Here is a 25602-nt window from a genome sequence, read left to right as displayed (position 1 = left end):
AACAAAAAAGAAACTTAAAAATGGATCTGTCTTATGGCCCAGCAATTTCACTTCTGGGAATCTATCTGAAGAAATCCAAAACACTAATTTGAAAGAATATGTGTACACCTATGTTCATTGCACTGTTATTTATAATAGCCAAGATTTGGAAGTAGCCCAAGTGCCCATCAGATGAGTGGATAAAAAAATCATGGTGTATTTACACAATAGAATACTACTCACCTCTAAAAGAGAAGGAAATCTTGCCCTTTGCACAGCATAGGTGGATATGGAGATCATTATGCTAAATGAAATAAACCAGTCAGAGAAAGACAAGTACCCTATGATTTTACTCATACGGGGAATCTAATAAACAAAATGAGCAAGCAAAAAAGAGATAGACTCATAGATAAAAAACAGGCTGAGGGGAGGTGGGGGAATCAAGCAAAAAAGGACAAAAAAAGGGGGGGGGGTCTCGTGGACACAGACAATAGAATGGTGACTGCCAGGGACAGGGATGGCGTGGGGGGCGGTAGAGGAGAGTACAGGCAGGAAAACGATGATAAACAGAGATTTGACCCAGGATGGTGAATACACAATACAGTGTAGAGTTGAGTTGGGAGAACTGTGCACCTGAAACTTGTATAATTTTATTAACCAGTCACCCCAATAAATTCAATTAAAAACTGCAATAGATTGAAGCAAATCAAATTTACTTAAATCCATGATATCATAATAATACATTTTTAAAAAATCCTTTTGATTGCCCTGGCCGGTTGGCTCAGCGGTAGAGCGTCGGCCTGGCATGTAGGGGACCCGGGTTCGATTCCCGGCCAGGGCACATAGGAGAAGCGCCCATTTGCTTCTCCACCCCCCCCTCCTTCCTCTCTGTCTCTCTCTTCCCCTCCCGCAGCCAAGGCTCCATTGGAGCAAAGATGGCCCAGGCGCTGGGGATGGCTCCTTGGCCTCTGCCCCAGGCGCTAGAGTGGCTCTGGTCGCAGCAGAGCGACGCCTCGGAGGGGCAGAGCATCGCCCCCTGGTGGGCAGAGCATCGCCCCTGGTGGGCATGCCGGGTGGATCCCGGTCGGGTGCATGCGGGAGTCTGTCTGACTGTCTCTCCCCATTTCCAGCTTCAGAAAAATACAAAAAAAAAAAAAAAATTCTTTTGATTAACATTAAAAGAAGCTAGGAAGTTGTTTTTCTGGAAACTGGTAAGGAATAAAGGTAGAGGAGGAAGAAATCAAGAATGTGTCTGCTTTTCCTGTATAAAAGTATCTTGAGAAAGCTAAATTGCTGTTGAGGGGCTATTTCTCACAACCAAAGTATTCCAGCTAGTAAATGAGGAAGGAATGATGGACTTAGAATCTAAGTGTTTTGCAAACCCCAATGAAATGAGGGATAGACGCAATGGTCATCAACGGCGGGCTGCTTAATCAGACAATCAGAAATTGCAAGTCTCTGAATGAAGTACACAACCTCGTCTCTCAAGTATTCTAATTAAATCCAAATTGAATCAGCCTCTAGATACAAGTGCCTCTTTATAGGAAATACCAAAGACCACTGAATGTGTTAGAGGATAATGTGGAGATACTGGAAGAAAAGTCCAGACTGTGAGACTCTCTAAGAGAAATGACCCAGTGTCTTTAACAAATATATTGGAAGTGGAGAGGGAGAGAAAGAGCAGAAGGTGGAAGAGAAAAAGGAGGGTGGAGGAGAGGATGAGGAGAGGCAGAAGGAAAAAAGAGGAGGAGAAAGACTGAAGAGGAGAGGAAAAGATAGGGGGAGGAGAGGGAATGATGGGGGAGGAGAGGGGCCAGGAAGGAGAGGAGAGGAGAAGAAAGTCATAAATTAAAAGAGGCCAAAGAGACACCAATTGGCTCTAAGCCCCAATCATCATTATTTGAAATTTAATTCAAACAAACTGCTTTTAAAAGCATAAGCCAATTGGAAAGTTTTTAACATGGACTAGATATTTGATGATATTAAGAGATTATTGTTTTAAATATTAGGTGTGATAATGATATTGTAATTGTGCTTTTAAAAAAAATTTTTTTTGATACATTCTGAAACCAATTTTAAAAATGCCCAAAGTGCCTGACCTGTGGTGGCGCAGTGGATAAAGCGTCGACCTGGAAATGCTGAGGTTGCTGGTTCGAAACCCTGGGCTTGCCTGGTCAGGGCACATATGGGAGTTGATGCTTCCAGCTCCTCCCCCTCTTCTGTCTCTGTCTCTTCTCTCTCTTTCTCTGTCTCTCCCTCTCCTCTCTAAGAAAAAATGCCCAAAGTACAAAGGTCTGATTGATGAATGAATATATAGATGAATGGATGACAGCCAGATAGAAGGACAGATGGAAGAACAGATGAATAATTGGGAAATAAACTTTGTTATTTAATATGCAGCAGACAGCCAAGGGGTAGGTTAAGATAGAGAGCACTTCACTCAACGCTCCTTTTAAACCCATCTGCCGTGCACAGGCTGGACTCATTTGCCTAGAATTCCAGATGTACTGCTTTAGGTTCTGCCTTTCAGAAGCCCTAGTGGGAGACTTTGGTTCAGAACTGAGCCACTTGGGAAGAAAGGCAGGGCCTGCGACATCTATTTTACTGATTTGGGTCATGGCAGCGTGACTCCGCCAGCAGCTTGGTTACTGCTTCTGGATGCTGTTGCTGCTTCCTTACTCCATGACCAAAGCGGCCCATCCCTGAGCAGCTCAACCTCAAGTCTCTGTCTGCAGCCTTCACCAAGATTCTGCAAGTTATCTCTACCTTTTAATAAATCTCTTTCTTCTTAAGCCAGTTGGAGTGGATCCTGTTACCTCCAACTACAAACCCATCCGAGTTAAACATCACAAAAGTGAAGAGTGGACCTCCCTTTGGAGAGGAAATGCTTTCCAATCATTGGATACTGTGTATGCCTAGCTGCCTCTGGGGACATTTTTAAAGTTCAAAATGATGAGCATTCTGGCACAATAAATTTTCATTAGGTCCAAAAAGAAATTAAAGAAATCAGTTCTAAGTACACCCCAGTGCTGCCATAGAGGTACCTCACCAGCTCATGGGTTTTATAAAGAACTGAAAAATTTCATTGAACTCCAAAGCAGTCCCACTATCAGTTGACTATTTACAGAATCATCTTTTTACTGGTTTCAGTTGAATCTTGACCTCAAACCACAAACCAGCAATAGAAGAAAAAAACAGATTCCTTTCTGTTCTAAGCCAGAGTGAATGTTTCTTCTAATACCCCTTCTGCACCTGTCCTGAGCCTGAGATGTACTTCAGTGCAGGTGGGAGCCCAAGTTCATTCTATGAGAGAAGTCTCTACTCCACAGTGACCAGGCATGGAAGACGGTGCATGACAGAGGATCACTCCAGGGCCCCTCTTCCCACTGGGGACTCACACAACCCCTGCCCCCAGAATACTGACATTTCTTTCCTCAGAGGAGAGGAGAGAGAAACTACTTGAGGGCTACAGAGTTTCTCTCCTCAAATTTATCCCAGTCCTACTTTCAACACAAAAGGCAAAATGCTAGAGAGAGACATTGAGGCTCTGGGAAGGCCTGGAATTTGGGGGGGGAGGTTCCTCAGTGACCTTCATTTTCTTTATTGCAAAAATCCAGACTAACAAAAACCTACCTTGCCGAAAGATTCACCTAGACAGTACTTTTTTTTTTAAGTTCTTTGCTAACTCTACAGCGTGTGAATGAGTTATTATGTTGATTAGGCTGTGAGTGGTAGGGTTCACGCATCTTAAGCCTGATACCATTGTTCTTTTCTTGGTGTATTCCTCATGTTTGGTTCTAAAGTTCTTCCTATTAGAGTTTGACAAATTCAGTCTTGGGGGAAAGAATGTCTTTTACTGTTCCTAAAACATCCAAAGGGCTGAAATTTTAGATAAAACTGAAATTGCACAACTTCCCTACTTTGCTACTGTTAGATAAACTTTATGGGGCTGTAGAACCTTTGCAGAGTATTTGAAAATTATTCTCTAATGATTTATCATTTTCCAAAACCATAGATAAGAATTTATTGCATTAGGCAGTGACAAATTTGACCTGTTTGTCATACAAGAGTATGAAGGCAGATTGGGGGAAAGCAGATTGCAGGTACATTTATCAGTATTTCAGGGACAGGGTGACAGTATCTTTTTTGATGTAATTCTTCCCCTCTACATAAATCTCAGAGGCTTAGTATCTCCCACCTGTGCTGTGCACTGTGGACAAAGTATCAATACCATACTGATAGGACATGAAAAAGAAAGAACCAAGAGAAACAGAAAATAACTTACTTGTATCAAATTCTAGCCTGACTCAGGTTCTCTCTGGCCAATGGGGGAAAGGATGGCCTGAGTGGACCTTGATATGAAAGCATATTGTGTTTCTTGTATTGGGCAGAACCAAGCCTGAGGAAGGATAGTGCTTGGTGAAGATTGTTCTCTTTCCTACCCAGAGCAGAGGTACTGGCAACCATTCACAGAGGATCCCCCAGTAGATCAGCCCCCCCCCCCAAAAAAAAGAGAAGGGAAACCAGACCATCCTTGTACTAGGGAGTAAATGCACGCCATTTCTTACCTTCCTTCTTGCTGCAAGATGTCCAATTTGTTCCCAAGAACAATACACTTAAGATCCAGGAGGAAAAGAAAAAAGTTCTTGTTCATATGTATCTATTTGAAGCAGTGAGGCCTGCAGGAGGATTGAAACAGCCCGGGTTTTTCACTGATAAGGGTTAGGTGGCATCTGAAATATCCACGCTCAATGGGTATAGCCAGTGAAACGAGAAGAGCTGTATGTCTGATGTTCCCTCCACAGTGTGACAGCCAGGACCAAGCCTCAGTCGGAATCAAAACCTGAGGCAGATTTGGGGTTCTGAGAGGCTCAGGTTATGGTTTGAAGTTTTCTCCCCGAGGTTAGTGGGTTCCCCAGGAATCAAAGGGGCCATCCTAGGAAGTCCATGAGATAAAACTTAGTTCAATGACACAGGAAACCTGGGAGGAATTCCAAGCTTGCAGGAGCCAAAGGCAGGATCCAACTTGAATACAGAGCCAACACAGGGTCAGGTAGGCATGGAATCTAAGCTAAAGAGATGAAGCATAAGTACAAAAGAGTTGGTGGTCTTGGGCAAAGACCCAAATCACTTACAAGTACTATTTGTGACTCCATTTAATGGGTCAGTAGAGTAAAGAGACTTGCATGGGTTGGGCTAGCTAATCACCCCAAGACATGTAAGACAACAACTATTGAGCTATTACTATGTAGACACATATCAAGCCAGGGCAAGAAGGAGAGTCATTGTTTTAAAAATAATAAAAAATAAACTTAAGGAATTCTTAGTACGTTCCAGACATTGTTATAATAACATCACATGAATTCATTCATTTACTACTTAAAGTAATCTTATAAGGATGGTACTATTCCTATCCCCTTTTTACATTTGACTTAAAAAGCAAATAAAAAAAAAGTGAGTTACAAAGAAATAAAACAAAAGCCAAAGGTCATACTACCTGTATGAGATCAAGCTCAATTCAAAACCAGATGTGTGCTTTCAGAGCCCTCTAGTTTAACCATCAGCTACAACTATGCGTCCTAAGCATCTACCCTTTACTAGTATTCATATACCTGATATCCTTAGAATAACAATAAAATAATGCCTACAAAGTAGTCAGAAACACAGAGCTCATAATTAGAAGAAATCAGCTACTTAGAGTCAGAGATTGTGAGAAGAGATAAGGATTCTGAAGTCATCTAGTTCTAGTTCAACCCCTTTGTCATAGAGATGAAGGTAAGTTACTTGCCAAGGTCACTGTGATGGAGACTTGCAGCATTCATTCATATCTGGTCCTCCACTCCTTCCTGGGCATACAGGAAGAGCATCCAGCTTCCTAGTAGTTACTGGTCAGTGGACTGCATATGGCAGTGACATGTGGCACTCCTTGACTGAAGTATTTTAATGTGGAGGCATTTGAGAGGGGGTGTGAGTTCTTCGGGATCTCTCTTCTTCTGCTGTGGTGACCCTAATATTTTCATGTCCCAGATGATACATTACAAGATCCCTGAGTCATCACTTGGTAGAAATCGACCTCAGGAAGTCATCAAACCAGAAATACACTTTGCATAAACAAGACACAAATGCTTATGTGTTAAGCAACTAAAATTTAGAGGGTTTTTTGTTACCTCAGCAAGTCTCCCACCCCTCCTCATTAACATAGTCACCTGATTAACACCAGTTAACAAATACGACTCCTTAGCTAAATTATAACTCTTCTTTTAAAGTTTCTTACAGTTCAATAAATTCTACAGATCAAATGGTTTTATTTCTGGATAACCAAATGCAGAAAGATAAAATTTCACCCCTATCTTATAGCTCCCATAAAAATTAACTCAAAAAATGGATTAAAAACTTAAACATACGACCTTAAATTGTAAAACTTCTAAAAGAAGACGTAGGGATAAATCAAATAAATCTCCTTGACATTGGTATTGGCAGTGAGTTTTTGGATATGACAAAAAGCATAAGTAGCAAAAGTAAAAACCAACAAGTGGGACTACATCAGACTAACACAGTTCTGCACAGCAAAGAAAACAATTGAAATGAAAAGGTAATCTACAAAATGGAAGAAAATATGTGCAAACCATATGTTAGATGAGGGGTTAATATCTAAAATATATAAAGAACTCACACAACTCAATAACCAAAATATAAACAAATTTATTTTTTAAAAAAATGAAGAGGAACTAAATACATTTTTTTCAAAGAAGACATTCAAATGGTAAACAGGTACATGAAAAGATGTTTAACATTACTTTTATTTTAAACATAGTTTTCTTTTTTGAAATTTTTTAACGATTTTTTATTTATTTTATAGAAGGGACAGAGAGAGAAGGGGGGAGGAGCAGGAAGCATCAACGCCCATATGTGTCTTGACCAGGCAAGCCTCAGCTTCCAGGTTGACACTTTATCCACTGCACCACCACAGGTCAGGCTAACATTACATTTCAAAATATGTTAAAATCTCTCTAATTCAGAGATCACATTTCATGCAATGTCAACTCTAAGACATCATTAAAAGTGAGAAATAGTCTTTTTGAAAACCCAGAAACTTATGAAATAAAGTCCATGCATTTTATATCACAGGAGAGACTCCTAGGTTTATGGCGAACTTGGTGACTTTTAATCAATGGTGGGATTGAAGTAATTTAACAACCAGTTCTCTGCCCAAATGACCATTTTAAGTATAAAAAAATGATATACCAAAAGGTAATTTATTATTTTATACATTTAATACTTAAATAAGCCTGACCAGGTGGTGGTGCAGTGCATAGAGCATCGGCCTGGGGTGCAGAGGAATCAGATTCGAAACCCCAAGGTTGCCAGCTTGAGTGTGGGCTCATCCACCTTGAGCATAGGCTCATCAGCTTGAGTGTGGTCATAAACATGACCCTGTGGTCACTGACTTGAGCCCAAAGGTCACTGGCTGGAGCCCAAGGTCGCTGGCTTGAGCAAGGGGTCACTCACTCTGCTGGAGCCCCCCCCACACACCAGTCAAGGCACATATGAGAAAGCAATCAATGAACAACTAAGGTGCCACAATGAAGAATTGATGGTTCTCATCTCTCTCCCTTCTTGTCTGTCTGTCCTTCTCTCTGTCTGTATGTCAGTCTCTGTCTCTTACTAAAAAATAAAAAATACTTAAATAAGAACAACAAAAAAGGTACACAAATCAAGATTATGTTATAAGAAAGAATTTTAAAATATTAATGAAAAAATATTAAATAATACTGGACAAAAAACAATAAAACTGTTATTTAAGACATTTTCATATGCTAATTGATTGGCGTCCCTGCTTGCAACTTTTTCACCTATGAAGAGAATGAACATTACCATGGGCACTTAGAATACACTGTTGCACAGATGAACATTAAAAAAGAGTAAGGAATGTAAATTTGTAATTTCCACATTGGGTGGCTACCCCGGCACCCACCTTAGAGAGGAGCCATTTTAATAACTGGTTCCATGAACTCGACAAAAATCAGGCATCCATTCTGCTGAATGAGTGAGAACCAGCTGAATCCCATCACTGCTTTTAACTTACATACAATTTGCCAACCATTCTTTCTCTTCTAATGACAGAAAATTAGAATACTCCAGGTTTCTAGAAGCAGGTGGCCCTGGCCAGTTGGCTCAGTTGAAGAGCATTAGCCCGGCATGTGAATGTCCCGGGTTCAATTCCCAGTCAGGGTACACAGGAGAAGTGACCATCTGTTTTTCCCCCTCCTCCCTCTCTTGCTTCTCTCTCTTATCTCTCTCTCTCTCTCTTTCCCTTCTGCAGCCATGGTTCAATTGGAGCGAGTTTGCCCCAGGCACTGAGGATGGCTCCATGGCTTCCACTTCAGGTGCTAAAAAGAACTCAGTTGCTGAGCAACAGAGCAATGCCCCAGATGAGCAGAGCATCACCTCCTAGTGGGCATGCCAGGTGGATCACAGTCCTGGTGTATATGGGAGTTTGTCTCTCTGTCTCCCCTCCTCTCACTGAATTAGAAGAAGAAGAAGAAGAAGAAGAAGAAGAAGAAGAAGAAGAAGAAGAAGAAGAAGAAGAAGAAGAAGAAGAAGGAGGAGGAGGAGGAGGAGGAGGAGGAGGAGGAGGAGGAGGAGGAGGAGGAGGAGGAGGAGGAGGAGGAGGAGGAGGAGGAGGAGGAGGAGGAGTGGGAGGAGGAGTGGGAGGAGGAGGAGAAGTAGCAAAAATTATAGTTGAAAGAGACTCAAATGAAAATGACTCAGTCCATTACAGTAATCAGTGGTCAAAGTGACAACTTAAGTCATTTTTGTTTAACAATCCCTAAGATAGCAGAAGAATGTGTAAAATATTTGAAAAAAAATTTCCCCCAAGATGTTTTATTTTTAAGTTCAGGGTTTAAAAGAAAGAACTTCAAGTTTTAAAACTGTCAAAAACAAAGAAAGATACAGACAAAAAGATAACCAGACTGATCCATTTCAAAATGCTACAGTATTTTATTAAGATAGGATTTGGGAAAACTGTGCATTTCTGCATTTTACTTAACCATATCTAAATTTTTTCTCCAGTAATCATGGAATACTTTTGTAGTAAAAGCTAATTAAAAAAAATATTTTTTCCATTGTTTTGAGCGAGGGAGAGGAAGGAAGAGAAGGAGAGGGGAAGGGAGCTGGAAAGGGAGATAAAGATAAAGAGAGAGGGAAAGAGAAAGAGAGGGAGAAAGATGGAAGAGGAGAGAGGGAGTGAGAAGCCTCAACTCATTGTTTCACTTAGTTGTTCCATTTAGTTGTGCACTCGCTGATTGCTTCTCCTAGGTGCCCTGACTGGGGATCAAACCCATGCTCTCCGTGTGCCAAGACAACACTTTATCTGCTGAGCCACCAGGCCAGAGCTAAAAGCTAACTTTTTTAAAGGATGAATGCAGGATTTGAAAAAGAGACATGGAGTAAATACTGTAATTCTCCAACTAGGATAAAAAATAAAGGAGGCATGAAGTCTGCTAGGTGATTGTTATGCATTGTCAAATGAAGAATAACTGCTACTAAAAATCAAGTTTTTGTTTATTTTCTGGCTATACGAAACAGACTTTGCTCACTTCCGACTCCATCTTGGATGAGTTCATAAGTCAGTGATATGGTCATATGGCACTTGTAGAAATAGTAAGGCATCAACTAATTTAGTCAGGACTAATAGCAGAGCCAAGTTCCACCTGCTTATTCATTTCACTAATGAGGAAACAGGCTGAGCTGCTTTTTCATGTTCAGAGGAGCTGAACCTTGGATGCCCCGTAAGAGATAAAGATTCTTCTAAATTAGATAATTACACTGGTGTTTACATAAAAGAATTGATACCACCAGGTGGCATAGAGATATGACCAAGTTGTTATACGTGTTGCCTCATAAACTAGTCCAAAGGTAAAGACGTGATTAAAAACTAGCATATTTCCCATTCCAATGTGTCAATTTCAGGATTGATATGTTCAAAAGATTTCATTGCTGATTCAGACTGGGTACTGGTCAATTAAAACAGATGCCAGGATAAACAACTGGTATACCTGAGCCAATGTATTCCTGCTGAACATTAACCCACCTTGGTGAGTTTCTTTTTAAAACCTGGAATTATTTTTTTTTTTTATAATTTTTTAATAGGGTGACATCTATAAATCAGGGTACATATATTCAAAGAAAACATGTCCAGGTTATCTTGTCATTCAATTATGTTGCATACCCATCACCCAAAGTCAGATTGTCCTCTGTCACCTTCTATCTAGTTTTCTTTGTGCCCCTCCCCCTCCCCCTTTCCCTTTCCCTCTCCCCCCACCCCCCGTAACCACCACACTCTTATCAATGTCTCTTAGTCTCGCTTTTATATCCCACCTACGTATGGAATAATGCAGTTCCTGTTTTTTTCTGATTTACTTATTTCACTTCGTATAATGTTATCAAGATCCCGCCATTTTGCTGTAAATGATACGATGTCATCATTTCTTATGGCTGAGTAGTATTCCATAGTGTATATGTGCCACATCTTCTTTATCCAGTCATCTATTGATGGGCTTTTTGGTTGTTTCCATGTCCTGGCCACTGTGAACAATGCTGCAATGAACATGGGGCTGCATGTGTCTTTACGTATCAATGTTTCTGAGTTTTGGGGGTATATACCCAGTAGAGGGATTGCTGGGTCATAAGGTAGTTCTATTATCAGTTTTTTGAGGAACCACCATACTTTCTTCCATAATGATTGTACTACTTTACATTCCCACCAACAGTGAATGAGGGTTCCTTTTTCTCCACAGCCTCTCCAACATTTGCTATTACCTGTCTTGTTAATAATAACTAACCTAACAGGTGTGAAGTGGTATCTCATTGCAGTTTTGATTTGCATTTCTCTAATAACTAAAGAAGATGAACATCTTTTCATACATCTGTTGGCCATTTGTATTTCTTCCTGGGAGAAGTGTCTGTTCATGTCCTCTTCCCATTTATTTATTGGATTGTTTGTTTGTTTGTTGTTGAGTTTTATGAGTTCTTTGTATATTTTGGATATTAGGCCCTTATCTGAGCAGTTGTTTGAAAATATCATTTCCCATTTAGTTGGCTGTCTGTTTATTTTGTTATCAGTTTCTCTTGCTGAGCAAAAACTTCTTAGTCTGATGTAGTCCCATTCATTAATTTTTGCCTTCACTTCTCTTGCCTTTGGAGTCAAATTCATAAAATGCTCTTTAAAACCCAGGTCCATGAGTTTAGTACCTATGTCTTCTTCTACGTACTTAATTGTTTCAGGTCTTATGTTTAGATCTTTGATCCATTTTGAGTTAATTTTAGTACAGGGGGACAAACTATAGTCCAGTTTCATTCTTTTGCATGTGGCTTTCCAGTTTTCCCAGCACCATTTATTGAAGAGGCTTTCTTTTCTCCATTGTGTGTTCTTGGCCCCTTTATCAAAAATTATTTGACTATATATATGTGGTTTTATTTCTGGGTTTTCTATTCTGTTCCATTGGTCTGAGTGTCTATTTTTCTGCCAATACCATGCTGTTTTGATTGTCATGGCCCTATAATATAGTTTGAAGTCAGGTATTGTAATGCCCCCAGCTTCATTCTTTTTCTTTAGGATTGCTTTGGCTATTTGGGTTTTTTTATAGTTCCATATAAATCTGATGATTTTTTGCTCCATTTCTTTAAAAAATGTCATTGGAATTTTGATGGGAATTGCATTAAATTTGTATATTGCTTTGGGTAATATAGCCATCTTGATTATATTTATTCTTCCTATCCAAGAACAAGGAATATTCTTCCATCTCATTATATCTTTTTTGATTTCCCTTAACAATGTAAAACCTGGAATTATAATTTAGCTGAGGAGTTGTTGTTGTTGTTGTTGTTTTTTCAAACACCCAACCAGTAAATTATGTCTTCTAAGTAGAATGAGTAGTCATCAAAAAAATAAAATAAACAAAAATAAACCCTCCAATCTCACTTCACTCTGCTAAAAAAATTCTAAAAATTTACTGCAAAGGCTACTAATAGTAGATTTTATGTAGATCTTTATAACACCCAATGAAAAGAAAAAACAAGAAAACTGGCATGATATCCTTGATAAGCCTTCCAACACGGCGGGATGAGGAGTGAGGATACCTCTGGCCAAACCACTATTTCTGCCATAATAAAACTGAATTATAAGATGAAAGAAAAGGTCTTACTCTAGTTTAAGTAGGTTATAAGCCAAATTATCCTTGCAAACCATTTACAGGGAGAAACAACAAACTCAATTTGTACAGGAGAAAAATGAGACCATAAGCAATGCTTAAAATCTTACCCAGGAGGAGAAAGGCTTTTCGTGTCACACTCATATTAGAGGCAGAAACGAATAAGTGGGATACATTTATCAGCCACTCTCCTGACTGTTGAGTGCTTTACAACAGGGAAGCCGCTAAGTGAAACCTGCAGATGTCTGCAACAGAACCACATAGATGTGATGACAAGTAACAGTGGGTGTTGAAGAGACAGACCCAAGAGATCAGGAGTACTGTGTGCCTGTCTAAAGGGGACAGCCACCATTTATTGGTGCCATGAGGAAATGAAAGCCCAATGTTGACAGATCTTTCCATTTTTTGATGAAAAGTCAGTAAAACGGGTATTTATCTTAAATTTCTTGATTTTTAAGTGTCCGTAAGCAATTCTGAAAAAAATAATTGTTTTATCATGTAGGTCAACACTATATGTGACAAACTGAACATACCCAGGCCACAGATTGCAACCTCTGATTTAATCCATTGCTTCATTCAGAAATATTTCTCTGAGCATCTGTGGAGTACCAGATATTAGGATAGACCTAAAGGATACTGTTCATAAGACAAAACTTCTTTCTTCAAAAACCTTGCAATCTAATGTATGATAGAGATTATTACCAAGTAATTATAATACTGGACTATGTGCCTCTGTGGTCCATAACACGAAAGTCTAACCCAGATTTGAAGGGGGTCAGAAATGACTTCACCAAAGAAGTAATGTTTAACTTAAGACCAGAAAGGTAACTCTTAAACTAATGTCAGTTAGCTCTGGCTGCATAACAAACCAGTGCAAAATTTAATAGCTTAAAATAATAACTTGCTGGCCCTGGCCGGATGGCTCAGTGGTAGAGCATCGGCCTGGCATGCAGAAGTCCCGGGTTCAATTCCCGGCCAGGGCACACAGGAGAAGCGCCCATCTGCTTCTCCACCCCTCCCCCTCTCCTTCCTCTCTGTCTCTCTCTTCCCCTTCTGCAGCGAGGTTCCATTGGAGCAAGGATGGCCCGGGCGCTGGGGATGGCTCCTTGGCCTCTGCCCCAGGCACTAGAGTGGCTCTGGTCGCGACAGAGCGACGCCCCGGAGGGGCAGAGCATCGCCCCCTGGTGGGCAGAGTGTCGCCCCCTGGTGGGCGTCCCGGGTGGATCCCGGTCGGGCACATGCGGGAGTCTGTCTGTCTATCCCTGTTTCCAGCTTCGGAAAAATACAAAAAATAAAAATAAAAATAATAATAATAATAATTTGCTTAGCTCATGATTCAGCTGGGCCAACCCAGGCAATCCTGCTGATCTGAGACTTGTTAATGCACCAACAGATTGCTTCTGGATTGGTGGGGGTTGGCTGAGAGCTGCTGGTTTAGGATGGCCTCTGCTGAGACAGCTCATCTCTGTTCCCCGTGGTCTTTCATTCCCAGCAGGCTAGCCCAGGGTTGTTCTCATGGCAGCTGGGGAACTTTCCAAGGAACGAATGGAAAAATAGAAGCCTTTTTGGGGACTAGACTCAGAACCAGTACAGAGCAACTTCAGCTGCTCTGCACTGAAGCCAGTGCCAGGACCAGTTCTGACTATGGGGAAGAGAAATATCACCACCTCTTGAAAGGAAGTCACATTGCAGAAGGGGTGGGTGGAGAACTGTGGCCATTTTGGCAATCTACCTCACCTGATAAGAAGGCATGGCATGTGCAAAGGTCTGAAGAGAGAGCAGATGGTGTTTGGGACACTCAAGTTGTTTAGTAAGATAAGAGCAAAGAAGGAAAAAGGGAAACTGAGGAAAGATGTGCCAAGTATGGTCAGAGGAGGCCAGATCATAAAGGGCCTACCATGTAGGCAGCCCAGTGACATAGAGAGATTTTTTAAAAAATAATAAATAATAAAAAGCTTTCTCTCTGCTTATTATCCATATGAGGAACAGACAGATGCAGAATAAATATAAAATATAATACCGAGAAAGCAATCAATGAATAACTAAATTGCCACAACTATGAGTTGATGCTTCTCATCTCTCCCTTCCTGTCTGTCTGTCTGTACCTGTCTGTCTGTCTCTCCATCTCTCTTTCACTAAAACATATTTATATATAATGCAAGGTTAAACATGAGCATCCTAAATAAAATGCTCTGGGGGGGTCTTATGAAAAGGAGACATCATCTCTATTTTGAAAAATTAGAGATGGCATCATGAAGGAGGTAGAATTCAAGCTGAAATTGGGAGAACAAAAAAAATATGCCATATGCCAGGTAGACATATAAAGGTGAAAGTCTCAGTATTAATTAGCTAAGGTACAGGAAAGCCATATATATATGTTTATGATAGTAAGCAGCATGGTTTGGCAAAACTGAGGGCAGCGGTTCTCAGTCAGTTTTGACCTTAACCTCCTGAAAAAGGGTGATGTTCAGATGTGACACTCTCCCATGTTCACATCCTGATTATCCCAGAGTGAAGACAGAATGTGGTGTTAAATAAGACCTCTAGGTCCCTGGCTATCACTTCACACTCTCTCGCCCACTGGTCCATTGTGACACTGAGTTTGAGAGCCAAAATGTCAGCTTTCCTAGGGGAGCAATAAAAGATGCAGCTGAGATGATAAGTTATGTTCTCAAATGCTAGGCTGGTGAATTTTACCTTAGGGAAGGCAGTAAAGAATCCCTGCATGTTTTTAAGTGCAATAAAAACATAAATTTATCTGCATTTTGCAAACATGCATCTGACAAAAGTGGGTACAATGGAGCAGAGAGACGCTGTTAGAGAATGTTTCTTTCTCATCCCCTGGTCAGGACAGGCACCACTAATTTTTTTTTTTTAAAGAGACAGAGAGAGAGTCAGAGAGAGGGACAGATAGGGACAGACAGACAGGAATGGAGAGAGATGAGAAGCATCAATCATCAGTTTTTCATTGCGGCACTTTTAGTTGTTCATTGATTGCTTTCTCATATGTGCCTTGACCATGGGCCTTCAGCAGACCTGTAACCCCTTGCTTGAGCCAGCGACCTTGGGTTCAAGCTGGTGAGCTTTTTGTTCAAGCCAGATGAGCCCATGCTCAAGCTGGCGACCTTGGGGTCTCAAACCTGGGTCCTCCACATCCCAGTCTGATGCCCTATCCACTGTGCCACCGCCTGGTCAGGCAACAGGCACCACTAATTAATCAAGAAACTTTTTCTGGAGAAACCCAGATACATCCTCCAAATTCTTCCTAACTAGTGTTCTGCTGGTGTAGAAGGAGGTGGAGCTGGAAAATAAATCGGAACCTAAGGACTACCATGGGGCTGGAGACAGGCAACCATTTAGAAGGTGAGAACCCGCTTGGGACGGCAGCAGAGCCAAGGTGTATGCAGTAATGAAAACTGGGAATACATTCAAAACGTATGTGTGTTGTAGGTCACTGGGATTTGACAATTGCTCAGTTGGGAGGTGAAGGAGAGGGTAAAACCGAACATTTCTTTCTTTTTTTTTTTTTGTTTTAAAGATTAGGAGGGAACTGTGGTACCACTAAGCAAAAAAAAAAAAAAAAAAGAAAGAAAGAAAAAAGGGAAACTTGGGAAAACAAACAACTTGTAAAGGTCAGAAGGAATCAATGCAGTTTGAGTGTTGGGTATAATAACACCAGGCCTAAAAGTGTTAGAATGAGCACTGATTCATTATAATAATAATAATAATAATGGCAATTATATTATTTAATAAAGTTTACTGACGGTAAGAATGAGCACCGAGGCTAAAGTTTGTACTGACAATACAACATGAAAATCTCGTGGATTCAGCATTTCTTCCAAGATCCCAGCAACGTGGAAAACGTGTGTGTAGGAGAGAAGCAGACTTCTCATTTCATCTAAAAATACTACCACATTGCTCCAAATTCTTGGCAAAACCCACAATAGGAAAAAAGGTGAAAAAGCGGTTGGCAGAGAGCTTTGTTTTCCTTTTGCTTTAGAAACAATGGGGAGAAATGACGCGGGCGTTGCACACGCGGCCACAGCTGCCGAGGCTGAAACCTGAAGTTCCCTGTCCCACTTTCCAGCTTCTGCTCTCTGTCTGAAGTTGAGTTCATGAAATATGTTAACAACTTCATCAGGTTAGGAAATTCATGCTCTGCTACCTTTCATTTGACATCGTGTTTCATGAAAAGGGGGTGGGGGGTTGTTCCTTGGAGAGGAGCTGAATTTCCATTGCGGGGAGATAATAAAGAATTATGACTCCAAGTATGAGTTCTGGATTAACATATCCTTGAGTTTAAACCCCAGCACTGCCCTAACCTGAAGAAGTCACTCAGCTTCTCTATGCATCTATTTCCTCATCTTTGAAATGGAGAATATAATAGCAACCACATCTTAAGATGGGTGTGAGGGTTAATTGAAAAATACAGGGTAAATGCAGTCAATTATTAAATGTGATTGTTTCATAATTACCCTTACTTATTTTGTATGGACACACTTTCAAATACTAATGAGTAGTTCACTTTATACATTAATATAATCCCTAGGGAATTCTCACATTATTTTTTTTCCAAAAGGAAAATTTCCTTTGGTTTTACATGAGTAGATGAGTAACTTCAAGAGCCTGTTTATGAATGGATGATTACTATGATGGGACTTCTTAAAGACTTCCCCGTTTTTGAGAGGACATATGGTAATGCTAGCCATAGAGTTAATCTACTGTGAGATGCCAGTCTTACCCTATCCTTCTGTATATGAAGTTAGGGAAATGAACTTCAACAAATGAGCTTTCATATCTGGGTCTAGCTGATTTCTTGTTTCTACTTCTACCAATCCAAAAACCTAAATAAGGATTAGAGTACTTTTTCACTTCAGCTCCAAAGGTTTAGTTATACATTCTTCTTATTATTAATATAGTAACATAAAGATAGGGTTGTGGGGTTAAATTAGAATCATTCAGGGGTTAAATTAGAATCATTTAAGAAAGAAGTAGCCTGTCCTGGAAAGGTGACCTGGCCAGAGTATTCCCCATTTGCAAACTCTGGATTTGTTCTGCTAAGCAAACCTGATCCTATGTCTGTCATAATGTTCTACCACAATACAAAATAATTTCTTTCTAAAGCTATTTTTATCCTAATATCTTAAACCAGTACATAATTTCTTTATCAAAGAATTTTCTGCAACAAGTACTGACAGTGGTGTGCTGCCAAATGTTTAACAGCTGGATCTCCAGAAATACAAAGCCCTAGAGTATCATATTTGTCCATTTCTGTGGTGTAAATATTCCTACCATGGTTGATGTCAAGCTACCACAGAAAGTCACTGAAAGTAAAGTTGTGAAGATCTGTGTACAATTGGTCCCAATGAACCAACATGAACTTCTTCAACACACCACTGTCACTGCACAAATCACCTCTTAAGCCACCAAGGACAGTCTCAAGTATAGTCTCAGATGTCAGTACTGTCCCCACAGATAACATGTAGCAAGAATTGAGACTGGATCCTACAAGTGACTGTTGAAACCATATCCTTGCAGTATATATTGCTTTGTTTTGTATCATAAATACATTTTGAGGGTTTTCTTTATGTCAGTTGCTTTTCCCAGCCCACAGTCAACAGCAAGAGCAATCAGAAAATGTGGGTAGCAATAAAAACAATATTGAAAATAGTTTCAGGAGATTCTGCCTTATTTCTTGGCAGAATCCCAAGGAACTCATGTTACCCTCCTGGGCAGATGTTAAAGTTCTCCTTCAAAGTCATCAGTGCCATTCTCTGCACTGCCCTCTTGTGGCTTCATTAGCTGCCACAATCCGGATAACTAACCCCTGACCACCTTCTTCACTTATTTTCAAACATCATACTGCCTCTGAAGCTATCCTGCACGAAGGTATGAGAAAAACCCGCATGAACCTTGAGTACACATGTGATTGGACTCCCACCTTTTAGGGAAAATGTGGGACAAGTTTCCTCATGCTGAGACTTTGTCACAAAGTGTCCCTTACTGCAGGGAGCCTGGGTGTCAGAGTTCCATCTCTTTAGGGTAACTTCTAATTTAATTTCAGTATATGGGGTGGTTCTTATCCTTCTGTTTTGGAATCATAATCCTGGAAATGGATAACTGGCCGTCTCAAAGTTTCGATGACCATTTTTTTTTCAAAGGCTCCTATTCAACCCGATGCTAGAACTCCGAGTGCTTGCCCCGGGAGAGGTCCCGATTAGGTTAGTTCCTTTTCTACCTCTCAACAGTGAAAGTGCCCTAGAGATTTTACAAGTTCTCCATTTTTTCCACCTACTGTAGACGTGACCTTGTCTCTTAGCAGACATGCAGGCACTTTCTTTTCCAAGGGGGAAATGAAGAGGCTGGCAAAGAGGTCATTACAGAAAGGCTTTGGAAAGCCTTTATTCTAGCCTGAAGAACATTCAGAGCCAGCTCCTGGCATCTCTGCTTTAAACAATGAGACAAGGTTTCTGGGTATCACTTCACAGCACAATAGTTTCCTTTGGTAAAGGTGATTGGAATGGGGACAGGCCTGTCCTCACCCTTCTCCAAGATTCTACTTCACAGGATTGTGGAGGCAATACAGAGAGAAAGTATGTGATATTGTTGTGTAGATCACAGAATGCTAATAAGATGTGAATGATTAGAACAGTGATCCCCCAGAGTTTATGGCTTAACCCATTTCTTCCTCTTAAACTATACACACTCTTCTATTCTGGTACTATGTATTGAGTGAGTGTCTCTACTAGTCAGTTTGGTTTATGAGCCCATTCTATCTTTCTCTGTATCATCAGAACTGCCCAGAAGTTTGCACACGGAATCCCAATTTTTCCAATGAAGCAATAGAGGCTCAAGGAAGTTCATATAATGAATAAGCTGCAGACATAAGATTTGAATTTACATCTTTTGATTCCAACTGCAATGATCACATCACCTTGACACATGGTAGGTGTTGAGCAAATGAGTTTGCAAAATTTGTATTTTCTGAGTTGCTCACTTTTATTGTTAAAAATGGCTGCTGCCCAGATATGTGATCTGTGAAACTGCTAATTACCTTCCTGCTCCAGAAAGGTCTTTGTTATGCTAATGTGTGCTGGAGGAGGGGTTTTCGCACCAAAGAGTTTTAAGAAGAAGAAGGAGAAGAAGAAAGAAGCCATGTTTTTGCAGAGTGAGAGGAGAGAGGAAGTGTGCTGAGGAGAAGCAGCAGCCAAGATGGCAAAGTGCTGAAGGAGAAGCCAGTTTGTGCAGAGAGTAAGAAACATGGTGGCAGATGGGGAACCAGAGGTGACTTAGACTGGTGGGGGCCTTTGATTCTAGGAAAAACCGGAAAAGATTCTCATGGTTGTGGAACCGGAGAACATGTGAGTGGGTTTTGGTGCCCCGTGTGTTTGTTTTTACTAGTTGGCTGGTTGCGAGGCTAGAATAAAGGCATGGCCCACCAGTTTTTGGCTCCACAGTTTCATTACGGTCTATCCGAAACTAATGGGAACCTGCACGTGCCTGGTGGCGATGGCCGTGACTCCTGGCCTTACAGTAGATGATCAGAACGTGCCTGACGACAAAGGAAAAGAGACAGGGGCAGCCCTTCTCCCTCAGGCTGCAGGGTCTGGATCCTCACAGGAAACCCCTCCTCAGCTTGTCCCCAGCAGGGCAGGACTTCAAAGGCCACACTTCCCCCCTCCACCCCCCCTACTTTCCGCCCCCCCCCCCCATAAAGCAGAGAGGTCAGTGTTGGGGAAACAGTAGCCTTGCTGGGATCAAGGAGAGCTGGGCCCAGACCAAGAACAAGAACTGAGTCCCAGCTAGACAAGAATGCCAACCTGCTCTCCTCCTTTTACAAAGGTCTCCAAAGAGCATGCCTGCCCCATCTTTTTCCCTCACTCCCCAACCCCCCACTCCAAGCTCCAGGAAAGCAGCCCAATGGCTCATCCCCCAGGCAGCCCTATCCTTTTCAGTTCTAGGCCTTTCCTCGGTTTTTCCTTTGCTTCACATGCCCTTTCCCTTCTTTCAAGACCACTTACTTGGCCCTGGCCGGTTGGCTCAGCAGTAGAGCGTCGGCCTGGCGTGCGGGGCACCGGGCTTCGATTCCGGCCAGGGCACACAGGAGAGGCGCCCATTTGCTTCTCCACCCCCTCCCCCTCCTTCCTCTCTGTCTCTCTCTTCCCCTCCCGCAGCCAAGACTCCATTGGAGCAAAGATGGCCCGGGCGCTGGGGATGGCTCCTTGGCCTCTGCCCCAGGCGCTAGAGTGGCTCTGGTCGCGACAGAGCGACGCCCGGGAGGGGCAGAGTGTTGCCCCTGGTAGGCGTGCCGGGTGGATCCCGGTCGGGCTCATGCGGGAGTCTGTATGACTGTCTCTCCCCGTTTCCAGCTTCAGAAAAAAAAAAAAGCACTTACTCAGCGTTTCAGCCCAAAAGCTGTCTCCTCTCTGCCCTCCGGGACTCTGATTCCTGCGTCCGCTGCATCTTGCTGTGCGCTTGCCCAGAACCCTGTTCCTGCCTCGAGTTACAGCACTGATCACATTGAATTGTTACCCCATGTCCATGCCTGCCTCCCCCACCAGACTCTGGCCACACATGAGGCCGAGACAATTGCTCAACGATTTTGCTTAGCATAAGAGGAATTGGGTGGGTAAGTGTTCATTGAATGAATAAAGCAATGAATGGTATAGAGGAAAAATGCTTGATGAGGATATCAGTGAATAAATCCTCCTCTTCCTCAATCCTTGCCTTATGAAAACTTTTCCACTACACATTCTATCTTCAGATCACTAGGCAACTACTGAAAACGTCAAAGAGATCAACCAGCTGGTTCATAGAAGAAGCAGTGGAGGTGGAGCAATGGGAACTGCAGGACCCTGAGGTCGAGGGGAGAGGTGGAGGGGTGCAGGAGGCACAGGACTCTGGGACAGTCCGAGGGTGAAGGCCTTGCTGTCAGACAGGCTCGTCTCACCTCCCAGACAGCACATACCTGCGATTCTCACACGTTTTTGCTCACAAAGCCCCTAAAAGAATTTTACACATTCTAAAAGATGATATCTAAATATTTTGTATGCTTAAATACTTGCAAAATCAGAGTGTCTAATTTTTTGTATATTTTACACATATTTTAAATATGTTTTTGGCAAAACTTTGAGCAGCAAAAGCATCATGTTAAATTTACAGTAAATATTTACAAGACCCTAAATAGCCAAACAAAACTCATCAGGTCAGGCAGCCAAATCAGAATTACTGTTAGAAACTATCTACTTCATTTTTATTTCCAATAAATGTATTCCTATATTCACCCTGTCCTCATGACTACCTTCTCACTCAGTTCTAATTCTAAGACAGAGAGTCTTTGGCAGGAGCTTGAAACCTAGATGAAATGAGATGTGGTCCATTTCTGTTGGCTTGGCTTGCTTTGCTTTTCTGAGTTCTCATGCAAAAAAACAATTGGAAAGCCATTCAAAAGTTGAGGAGCTGAGAATTAATATCCTTAGATGCTAACTGCCATGTACCCCTGGAAGTCACGGGCACCCGCACCTGTACCACTGTGTGCAATGCCATCAGATCCTGTTCTCATGACTCAGTTTCCCGTTCTCAGGACTCTGTATTCTCAGCTCAGCCTCCTTGATTGCTACTGCAACACCCATTCAGGATTCTTCTGCTTGCCCACCCTCTGCCTTCAGAGCCTAGGCCCCAAAGTCCTAATTCTCACCACCTTTCCTTCATCCTCAAGAAACTCCATTACTTCAGGGAGAGTGGCATCAAAGAGGTATTAAATGGGAAGGTTTGAATATTACAAAGGTATTCATAACTGATAACCTACCCAAGTTTTAAGGTAGTGTTTGCATTTTTTTTTTAAAGAGAAGCTTGTCTTCAAAATGGAGTCTCCCATTGGTTAGAAATTTGGGTGAGTATAAAAGAAGCTATACTGTAGGGAGGAAATATATATATGATTCCAAGACAGTTTAAGACGAGGTTTGATCACCGTACCGGGAAGCAGTTACTTGTTAAGTGGGATCTAAGCTGGAGAAGCAGCATCCCACATTTGAAGTCTGCGGGAGTGCTACCTGGGAGAAGTCGTCAGAGTCAGGCAGCCAGTGGAGGATGCCGCAGAACCCGATGGAGATGCAGTGAGAACCAGACAAACTTAAGTCCCAATGTCCTTGGAAACTCCATCCAATCCAAGTCTTTGGGGATAGTTCTAATCTACTCTGAATCTCAGATATTTTTTAATTGGTAGAACAGAGAAAGACATCCCAAGGATTGGGAAGGCCTGTGTGACCCAATCAAGTATACTCAAACAAAACAAAACAAAGACACCCCCTCTCGGGATTCTAAAGGTTATTTCAGGTCATGCTGCATACTTCTGAAACTAAAGTCATCAAATGAGAAAGAAAAAGACTATATCCAAGATGCCGCTGGTTTTACTCAGGCATATGATACATTTGGAGAAGTTTTCTCTTTAAGCCTAAGGAGATGACTCTTGCTTTCCAAAATGGGGTAGGAAAATGGATTTCTGACACTTGACTTCATCAATTCAGCAAAAAAACTCTGCAAACCAAATCTGTATCTCTGAATGTAGATATGAAGATTTCTAAAAATAAGAGCCAAAAGATACCCTTTGAATTCCACTGTAACCATGACATTCAAATGACCTGACCATACGGCACTTGAATTCAGATAGAATTAAGAAAATCAGCCATTTCAACCAGAAATATAAATGAGTATGAAGAATGTGCTCCCCCACACAATCCTTATTACTTATTCTCATCATAAACAGCAGGTTAATACACATCTGTTCCTTCTCAATGTCCAGAGGATCTAGTTTGCAAACATAAACAACCATTGCTTTGTTCTCTCAGGAGAAAAGAAAACACTATCAATCAAAGCAGAGCTACGTACCCAGACCTACTGCAGCAGCTGCTTGTTTCAACCGCACGTCATTCCTCCGTCAAGCCAGAGCACCCGATGCTTTTGGACCCTCGGCCCCTGCTCTTCTGAGCAGCATTGCAGTTTAACTCTCGGAGGCTGGATATTCTAACCAAGGAAGCCAAAGGCTTGCCAACTTAACTAATTGCATGCTGACTCACCACAGGGCAGGACACACTCCAGCTGAGCCTGCTCATGGGAGAGCCCCTGTACCATCCTGGGAAGATCACACCTGGGGTTCCTCATTTTGTACCTGTACATACGCAGCCTGGGAAGGACTCATTTATTTCCTCATCCTGTCCTGCTTCTCCTGTTTCATTTGGAAAATATCAGATTTTTTTGTCCACCTCATCAGCTCCACACTACTGAGAGGAGATTTTCCAGGACAAAGCAGCATGGAGATGTGAGGACCATTTTGTATGAATGAGTTAAGCCTGGGAAAGGGAATGCCCCTGATTTTCTAGAAAGGCTGTAACTCAATGGAGAAAATCGATTACACATGGTCACCTTGGTAGTTTGGGGAAGCAAATAAGACAGTGCTTGCATTTTCCCTGGTATTCTTCTGGGGCAAAAACCAAACATCAATTCCCTGTAGATTGGAGTATTAAATAGTATCACAATATTAAAACAAATCAATAATTACTAGGGACCCTAGGGGAAAGTTCATACCTCTAACCCTTTGGGGCCCAGATTATCAGGTATCAAAGGCAGGGGGAAAATGCAAAGACATTAATGTGTGATCAGGTCTTTGAATTTCCCATCATGCAGGAAGCACAGAAGCCTAGGATTCCTCAAGAAAATTAGTGTCACTTTTACAGTCACTCGTGAGTCACTTAAAATAGCAGATATAAGGACAAAATTTGCCTCTCATCCTAGGGAAAGTCCCTGGTTTTCTTCAGGCCATAACAGAGCCCACCCTGGGACTTACAGGGAAAGAGCAGTTGGGTGTAAGTCAGGGAGGAGGGGTTTAAGTGTCCCACAGAAGATGCACTCTTGCAGGCAGGCAAGAAATAAACATGCAGCTGTGCTGGAAACTGGAGTTAGGAAGTTATTACACAGGTTACCTCTTCTTCCCACTAACAGGAACTGTAGAGTTGCCAGCTGAGGTTTATTAGCTACTAATTGGGCTCCAAGGCTCTGTGGCCTCCTTTCCATAAAGGCTTTGGGGGCCTTCAGGCTCCAGCAAAGGAAGCGCCAATCCATCCATGCACAGAACACAGCCTGTAGACAGAATGTATAATAATAAGAATGCTGATATTATAACAATAGCTATAGCGACTATGTTGAATACTTAGGGTATGCTGGCAAATGTGCCTAAGGCTTTGAACATGTTCTGTAGCACTGGCTTTTCCATAAAACCTGTGTTCCCCTCTTCTGGCTCAGCTCTACTGCAGTCAGGAGGAGCCGTATAACTGAGGTCTGGTCAATGGAAAGTGAGAGGTGATATGCACCAATGCCATTCTTGGCCTATAAAACCTTCTGTGTGTTCTGTGTGCTGCAGGCCCAGACTGGGAGGGAGATGTTGACAGCGACCTTGGCGGTTCAGAAAGAAGACAGTGAAGAATCTCCACCAGCCTGGATGACCATATAGAGCTGCTGACCTTTCAGTTACTTCTAAACTATGGGGCAGAAGAGGGGAGACTGGATGTCAACCTAAAAATGTGTTTCTCAAAATTTTTTCATAAATATGTAAGCATAGACTTTAAAGACTACTTGTCTTCAGAACAAAAATTAGACTCCTTACCAGGTATTCAAACTCACCTGAGCCCAACCTTTTTCTTTATCTGTCTTTGGTATTTCTCCTAGTCACACTCTCACTTTTGGTCTCTTTATGGTTCCTAATCGTACCCACCCTAACCTACCCCTCCTCAAACTTTTACCCTCACCCTGAACACTTTCCCAACTACTAGCCTCTTAACCCAATCATCACTCACTGAGGCCGCTTGAAAACCAGGCTGCAAATTCTTTGATACTCCATCCTAGGAAAAGCGGGGATCTATGTCATCTCCCATTGAATCTGGGTAGGCTTGTGTAGGGAAAACACCCTCGTTAGGTTTGCTTGCTTGCACCTTGCATGCTTATTGTGGAACATGTGGCAGAGCCATGTGTACGTAGCCTACGGAAGGCTATGGCTACTTTCCCTCAGAGTGAATCACTGTCCCACCACCATGAGGGGCATTCTTTCTGTATGCTCACTTGCTGCCATGAGAAGAGGTTTCCCCCTGCCTGTTGGCTCATCTGCCATTGCAAGAATCTAATAAACAGGAGTGACACAACACTTTCCAGTTCTGCAGTTCCTCTACCATCTGCCCACGTCCAATATGAACCTGCCTGACCCTGACCACCAGCATTACATCTGGCATAGTCAGCAGGATTCAGATCAGCTTGGTATGGAGCCACCAACACCCTTGAAGAGCAGGATGGAGAGGTGGCCATTCTTGAGTATGTGGTTTTCTACTGATACACTGCTGGGGCCCTGGGCTGGGGGTTTTTA

General features: G+C 42.0%; 2 long non-coding RNA genes across 2 annotated transcripts in view; one reads left to right on the top strand and one right to left on the bottom strand.

Moving 5' to 3' along the window:
• Positions 1-23350, bottom strand: part of LOC136381012 (uncharacterized) — a 33319-nt gene extending 9969 nt beyond the window's left edge. Inside the window, exon 1 of the long non-coding RNA XR_010747010.1 lies at positions 23082-23350. This is a non-coding gene — a long non-coding RNA (uncharacterized lncRNA). The remainder of the gene's footprint in view (positions 1-23081) is intronic.
• Positions 1-25375, top strand: part of LOC136381013 (uncharacterized) — a 36223-nt gene extending 10848 nt beyond the window's left edge. The window contains exons 2-3 of the long non-coding RNA XR_010747011.1: positions 18989-19139; positions 24610-25375. This is a non-coding gene — a long non-coding RNA (uncharacterized lncRNA). The remainder of the gene's footprint in view (positions 1-18988; positions 19140-24609) is intronic.
• Positions 25376-25602: the final 227 nt, after the last annotated feature.

This window comes from Saccopteryx leptura, chromosome 9 (assembly GCF_036850995.1).
Source record: "Saccopteryx leptura isolate mSacLep1 chromosome 9, mSacLep1_pri_phased_curated, whole genome shotgun sequence".
Lineage (NCBI taxonomy): Eukaryota > Metazoa > Chordata > Mammalia > Chiroptera > Emballonuridae > Saccopteryx > Saccopteryx leptura.
Note: the sequence above shows the minus strand (reverse complement) of the source record. Positions and strands in the feature narration are given on the sequence as shown.